Below are 8,081 nucleotides of genomic sequence, written 5' to 3'. Positions count from 1 at the left end.
TAAATTTCTCTTAAAATTGAAAGGGTTTACATTTGTTGTCCAACGAAATTAGGTCAGAAAGGTTCTTTTGTTCCTTTTTATTGGAAATCTTTAAATCTTTGTCTGAATTTCCATATTTGATATGGTTTTTCCCTTTTTGTCTCAAGCGGCTGCAAAATTGGTTAGTTCATCTTCTATTCAACTAATGCTCATGATTTTTTTTTTTTTTTTTTGGTTTGAATCTCATGATTTTTGCTTAAACGGTTCATCTTCTTAAACGGTCACGTGTGTAGGGATTTTGGTGAAATATTAACAGACATTAACCATAAAGCTAGGGTAGATAATTGTTAGAAACAGTAACAATAGCATCTGTCAATTTTCAAACAGTAAGGATACATTAGTTAATTAGCTAAATCATAAGGGTAGTTTAAAAAACAATAAGGATACACTTAGTTAATTAGCTAAACCAAAATGGATGGTGTGGTAGGTCTCTTATCAACTTTTCAAGAAAAGATGGTTTTAATCAAATGAAACTTTCCAAAGGCAAATTTTTCTTATCAAGAATATTGATATTGAGAACAATGGTTTTATCTAGCTGATTGAATAAAAAGTAAGTTGTAATGAGAGCAATCAATTTCATTAGATTCACCTAAATGACCAAAATTATGAAAATTGATTACCTAAATCTCTAAAACAAATAAAATTACAATAATTAAATTACGAAAATTTACCAACATTCCCAAATATTATTTACCACAAATTAAAAATTTTAAGAAAATTAATATACAAAATTACCAAAATTAATCAATTAATATTTAATAAACCTACAAAAATTATTCATTCATAAATTAGAAAAAGATAATTGTTATTTTACCAAAATAACCAAAATTAATTTAGTGAAATCTATTGTTTAGAATATACAAAACTTAAACAAATCCAAAACTAATTTACCTAAATTACCAACATTGATTTCCCAAATAACCAAAATTACAATAATTAAATTCCTATAAATCACCAAAATTTATTTACCAAAAAATAATTTTTTTAGGAAAATGAATATACAAAATTACCAATTTTAATATATCAGAATGAATAATAAATTTATTTTTTTTACATAACAAAAGTAATCACCAAAGTTACCAAATTTAAAGTACAAAAACTACCAGAATTACTTCACTTTCATAAATTAATAATTACAAAATTACCAAAATTAATAAGTTAGTAATATCCCAAAATTGTTCATTCATAAATTAGAAAATAAAATCTAGTTAATTTACCAAAATAAATAAAAATTAATTTAGTGAAATGGTTTTTTGGGAATATATCAAAATTTAACAAAACTTACAAAATCAAGTTATCAAATTAAATCAACAAAAATTAATTTATCAAAATCCATTATGAAATTTACCAAAAATAATTTACATAAAGTAGTTATCTCTAAATGAATTTAACGAAGTTGATAAATTATTAAGAATATTGTTTGGTAAAATGAATTTATTAATTTACCAAAATTAAGAAAAATGAATTTACTGAAATTAATTTTCGGTAATTTATCTAAACGTCATTAGTTTAAAAAAACTACCAAAATAATTTACCTAATGTATCAAAATTAATTATGAAATCTACCAAGAATAATTTACCAAAACTAATTTCCAAATTAAAAAATTAGCAAAAAATAATTTATCAAAATTAACCAATATTAATTTACTGAAATTAATTTTCAGTAAATTACTAAATTTTTATTAAATTAATTTTACAAATTACCAAATTTAATTTACCAAGATTAATTATCAAATTTACCAAAAGTAATTTATCAAAATTAATTACGTAATTGACCAAAAATGATTTACCACAATTAATTACAAGAATTAATGATAAATAATAATTATCCAAAGTTACCAAAAGTAATCATTAATTTTCGGTCAGTTTGTAATCTATTGATAAAATTAGATTGCCGATAGTTTAGCTTGTGAAAATTTCAATTGAAATTAGTTAAAACCTTAAACTGAATTTCAAGTCAAGCTCGAGTTTTATACGGCTTGGTGGATCTTACGATACTTATGAAGCTTGTGAGTCTAATCGGACTCATATTATATTTTTAATTTGTTATATGTATAGTAGTAAAAAAATTATGTTTAATTTTTAATTTTTTATATGTTATATGAAGTTTGGTTCTTTTTTGACCTCAAACATATATATTAGCTTTTAAGTTGAGTTGAATTTAGGTCATGTTTCTAATTCAAATCAATCTTGAGTTGTTTTTTCTATCGAGCCAAGCTCAAATAACTAAATATTTAACTCAGTTTGAGCACAATTTACCCCATAAAAATAGTAATATCGCCCTACTTGGCCATTACCCCGCCTCCACCCACCCGAATGAGTTTTTGCTTTTAGAAAAAAAAAATTGGAGTAGAGACAAGTTCTAAGATATTACAACCTGTATAGGTACCAGTAGGATATGGTACTAGTTTGGTGTCTAGATTTTATGTACTTTAAGCATTATATGTGAATGTTGATTTTGTTATTGTAAGGCATATAAACAATAAATTTATATATTATGTGTTGAACTTAATAATATTTTGAATCTTATGTAAAGGATCTATATACTATTTATAAAAGTGCGAATGAGATCACTTTTCTGAAGTATTTATTAGACATAAATTACCCCTCATTTATATATTTCAAATGGATAATTTATGATAATCAAAACAATTGAGGTTGTATTAATAATCATATTACAAATCATGTAACTCACACTTCCATTAAAGTCATCAACCAATCTTTCTTCACATACACCATTAAAAATGTATTAATAATCACACGCGAAAATTTCACCAACACATACACTATTACAAACCTACTTTCCTACAAAATTAATATTTCTATCTTGTAAGTCTTTTCTCCTATTACCTTTTTCATATCAAAGGTAACCTCACCACCACAACTATGATCCAACCACACACCCCTAATTGGTTGCATCCGGCATTTTCATTTTCTCAATTCCATGGCTGAAATTATCAGTTTTTAAATTATTATTAAAATTTTCACGTGTAATATGTTTCAATCAAATAATTAGAATTTTGGGTAAATCTTAGATAGGTACATTGTTATGTTTCAATCAAATAATTAAAATTTTGGGTAAATCTCAGATAAGTACATTGTACTTTGGGGGTAGACCTGTTCATGGGTCGGGCCAGACCGGGCTCGGGCCGGGCTTTTACTCTTCATTAATGGAAATTTGTTAGGCCCGGGCCCGGCCTTGATAAAAAGCCCAAAGCCCGAGGATTCACCGCCAGTGATTGTGTTCGTCGGAGCTGAGTTCGCGGTGACTATGAGTTGCGACCTGCGATTTTAATAGTGATCAGTTTGCGTCTGAGCAAGAGAGAGAGAGAGAGAGAGAGAGAGAGCTCACCACCGCCGTTAGTGCCTATATTTGCCGCCTCGCCGTCGCCAGTGTCTGAGATTTGAAAGAAAAGTGAGATTTGAGAAGAGGAACGAGAGAGAGAGAGAGAGAGAGAGAGAGAGAGAGAGAGAGAATGAGAGGACTCAACGCCGGAGTTGTTGCGCCGGTGAACGTTCACCGTTTCGCCGGTTGTGTGGCTGCCTGAGAGTGTGAGGACTGAGAACTGTGGAGGATGTGGAGAAAAAATGTTCGGTTGTAAAAAAAGGTGAAAGAAATAGGGGTATTCGACTAGGGTTTTTAGCCTTAATTATAGGTCAGGTCGTGTTGGGCCGGGCTCAGGCCAAACTATTTTGGCAAATCCCGAGCCCGGCTCGAATTTATTATGGGCCGGGCTTTTTGGCCCAAGGTTAAACCCGCGGGCCCATTTACGTGTTCAAGCCCATCCGGGGTCCAGGCCAGGCCGGCCCGTCGGGCCACTCGGCCCATGAACAAGTCTATTTGCGGGTAGTAACACACTAACACTTGGGCACTCCAAACTTTTCAATGCAACACTCAGCTACCCTGAACTTTCAAAAATAGACACTTGGGTTAACCCGTTATTATTCCGCCAATTAAACATTTTATAATATCAAAATTACCCTTTTAATGTATTTTTGGACCGTTTTGCCCTTCTAATGTATAAACCCTTTTCCCTTTTTTTCATTCTTAGGCCTCAACTATAGCAAAAGTGGATGAATCACTAAAAGAGAGAAGGGGTTTCACTCTCAGGTATGAGAACCTGAGAATGAAAATGAAAATATGAAACAGATCAACATTCAATGAGGCAAATATCATACATCCGTTTTGAACATCACAAACAAGTAGATCAGCTATGACTAAAGAAACAATCCTAGACTAAGCTTCAAAGCTGACCAATCATCACATTCAATGGAGCTTACTCCTCATAGAAGGGAAAGCTAGAACAAGACAAAATGAGCGGCAGACTAGTGATGAAATTAGCGGGGAGAAACTAATTCATAGATAAAAGAAAATAGCGACAAAAATTTGTTGATTCTTTGAGCAACTAACGAATCTAGAATATATTAGTATGTCAATCTCAACCCAGAAAAAAAAAATGATGTCGAGATTAGGTCAGCGTCAAAATTTTCCACGGAACTGGTGCAGCGGGAGCCTCATCACCAGTTCCGCTTACTACCTCCATTCGGATTCCGTCTACTCCATAGCAAAATGCAGGGGAATCAAATCGGGAAAACACTGACGAGATAACCGAATTTCTGATGGATTCTTGTTCGAAGCGCAGATCTCTCCTTCAGACTTTTCTTCTTCTGGGACACGCTATCCCCCAATAGTGCATTTTTGGTTTTTTTCTCGGGCGGCGACACCGATTTCTTCTACCCACGACGACAATAATTTCTTCTCTCCATGATGAGCAACAATGGTGTAGGAGATTTGAGCCATTTTTGTTGAGTCAAGTTATTTTGCATCAAACTTAAAATAGTTATTTTTGCTCAAGCAGCGGCAATGGTTTTTTCTCAGGCGCCGGCAACGATTTCTTCTACCCGCGGCAGCAAGAGCTTCTTCTCTCCACAATGAGCAACACTGGTGCCTACACCAAAGAACCCGGATTTCCTGCACTTGGTATGGTGTGGGGCGTGGTACACTTCTAATGAGATTCAGCCACGTCCCACTCCACATGCATTCCCAATTCACATGTCCATATGTGGTCCAACCCTAAGGTTAGGGGAGTTAATCTTCAATTTTCTGTTTTTTTGATATGTTAAAGTTAAGAAAAAGGGGGAGATAGAATAGTATAGTTGACTGCCCAGTCGAACTAGGAAAGAGGCTAAACAAAAAAAAAGGAAACTTCAGCTTTTTCAAATCCAAACGCCATTAACAACCAATTTTTAGAAAAGTGAAAAGTGTTTCTTTTTTGGGCGGCATTGAGAGAAGAGGTTTGCTAAGAAACTGTGGAGAGTGGTTCTTTGGACAGCATCAACAAGAAATCTAGGGGAGTCTTGTTTGAACAGTATACAGTGACGAATCACAGGTAACTTCGCACCAAAATTGTGACATCTCACTCCATATACATCTCTGCTTTAACCCCATCGAACCATTGCTATAGGGTAACTGCACTAAATCTCTGTTACTGTGATAAACAGTTCAGAGAGTTGAAATTTCAGCCCATATTCTTAACCATTTGATGGGCATGCTTAGAATCAATTATTAAATAGTTACAACTTTATGGCTACTATCACTTGGAAGTTCAAAATATTGTCTGATTGACATCAAAGGTTGACATTGAGTAGGCTACGAACACTTATATTCTTTTTTTTTTTTTTTGCTTCGGTTCAGGGTATGAATAGTTGTTATCTTCATTTAATAAATCATTATATATGGACAATAATATTAATCCTTGACTATAATTCTGCAAATAAAGAGTTAATATGTATCTACAATTTTAGATTTTAATATTCTCACTTGTTTTTTTAGTTCCCTCTTTTCATGTTATTCTTTTTTCTTTAGTTTTATAATGGTGTTTGTATACGAGTAACTGCACTAGGAATAAAGAATTATACTCAGTTTTCTATGTGAACAATCTTTTAGTTGCTTTGTAATATATTTAATACTTGTTAAGTTCTACCTCATAATCTTACAAAATAATGGAAGTTGGACCTCAATCTATGCGGTGAAAAGGAACAACATGTGACCGCTAATTTGTTTGAAACAAATGAACTAGCCAAGCCTATTGACCTAAATAAAGGAGAACCTATTATTAGTGATTTGGCTACAAATGAAGAGCAACAGGGATTAAATGCAAGTATAAGAAGGAAGCTTAAAGAAAAATGTGCTTTTATTCCTGAAGAGTTGACTCCCAAAGTTGGCATGGTATTTTTAAAAGTGAAGATGAAGCATATGAATTTTACAATAGATATGTTGGAATTATGGGATTCAGTACTCGAAAGTCGAATAGGAATATTTGTCGCTCTACTGGTGAAGTGAGATATACAAAAGTTTTGTTGTTCTAAAGAGGGAAAACATCTACATGATAAACGTAAGGCTAATGTCATGTATCCCTGGTCAGAGACAAGATGTAGTTGCCTGGCAGAAATGACGATAAGTCTTCAAGAGGATTACCACTTTCGAGTGATAAGTTTCAAAGGAAAAAGGCAGATAAGTTAAAATAGTGGATGATTTTGGGATAGCTCCAAAAGCATGTATGGAGTTGATGGCATGGGAATTTGGTGGGTGCCAAAATGTTGGATTCACTTGTGTTGATCTAAAAAATTATTTGTGCTTGTATAGGACTGGGAAAATGGAAAAGGGAGAAGCTGGTGATATTTTGCAATATTTTCAAGATAGACAAACTGGAGATTCATCTTTTGTCTATGGAATCCAATTGGATCAAGCTGAATTCGTGACAAACATATTTTGGGCTAATGCACAAATGGTAATTGATTATGGTTATTTTGGTGATGTTGTGTGTTTTGACACAACATATATAACAAACAATGAAAATAGACCATTTGCAATTTTTGTTGCAATCAATCATTTTTTGTTCTGCATTACTATATGATGAAACCTAAGAAACATTTGAGTGGTTGTTAAGACTTTTGTAAAAACAATGAATGAGAAAAGACAAAAGACAATTTTAACTGATGATGATGCAGTCATGGCACAGGCAATCTCTTCAGTGTTACCCGAATCATATCATCGACTATGTATATGGCATATGTTCCAAAATGATGCTAAACACCTTAGAAATATATTTGACAAATTTAAGTCATTCTCTAAGGATTTTAGCAAATGTGTATGAATATGAAGAAGTTGATGAATTTGAAAATGCATGGGAAAGCATGATTATGAAATACAATCTTCGAGACAACAACTGGTTGCAAAAGTTGTACAACAAAAGGCATAATGGGCTTTAGTGTTTGGGCGTCAAACATTTTCTGCTGGCATGAGCATTACACAAAGAAGTGAGAGTTTAAATAATTGTTTGAAAAACTATCTCAACATCAAGCATAACTTGTCAACATTTTTTCAACATTTTGAAAGAGTGGTTGTTGATAGGCGATATGAAGAGTTAAAAGCAGAATTTGTAACAATACAAAGATTTCCAATGTTGCCAGTTCAGTTAGATATATTGAATCAGGTCAATTGCATATATACTCTGCTTATTTTTTCTATGTTTTATACTGAAGTATTGCAACAACTAAATTGTATAATTGGTGAATATCATGTTTTGTCTAAAACAATAATTGAATATATAGTGAGTGTGTCTGGAAAAAAGCAACACAAAGTTACTTTTGGTTCATCAAATGATTTGGTTAGTTGCAATTGAAAGTTCTTATGCAAAGGTGGGATCTTATGTGGACATGCATTGAAAGTTCTTGACTATAGACATGTTATAAAGATCCCCTCACGTTATATATTGAAAAGATTGACTATTGATGCAAAGGTGACATCTATTGGAATTTCATGTAACTCTACTAAAATTTTGGATCAAAGCATAAGAACAAAAATACATTACAAAGAGTTGAATCATTTGTTTACCCAGATATCAAGTAGAGCAATACATGCTGAGGACGCATATAATGTTGCTATCGAGATTGTAGAAAAGGTTTTGAAAGATGTTACTGAATGTTTAAAAACTCAAAAATTGATCAACCATGCGATGCATCAAATAGTTTGGGAGTAG

General features: G+C 32.5%; 1 pseudogene; it reads left to right on the top strand.

Annotated features, from left to right (window-relative positions):
• Window positions 1-6,042: 6,042 nt before the first annotated feature.
• LOC148868867 (protein FAR1-RELATED SEQUENCE 5-like) lies at window positions 6,043-8,081 on the top strand (annotated as a pseudogene).

This window comes from Nelumbo lutea, chromosome 2 (assembly GCF_056320005.1).
Source record: "Nelumbo lutea isolate HS-2025 chromosome 2, American lotus-T2T, whole genome shotgun sequence".
NCBI classification, from domain to species: domain Eukaryota; kingdom Viridiplantae; phylum Streptophyta; class Magnoliopsida; order Proteales; family Nelumbonaceae; genus Nelumbo; species Nelumbo lutea.
The sequence above is the reverse complement of the archived record's forward strand: the minus strand, read 5'-3'. Positions and strand labels throughout refer to the sequence as shown.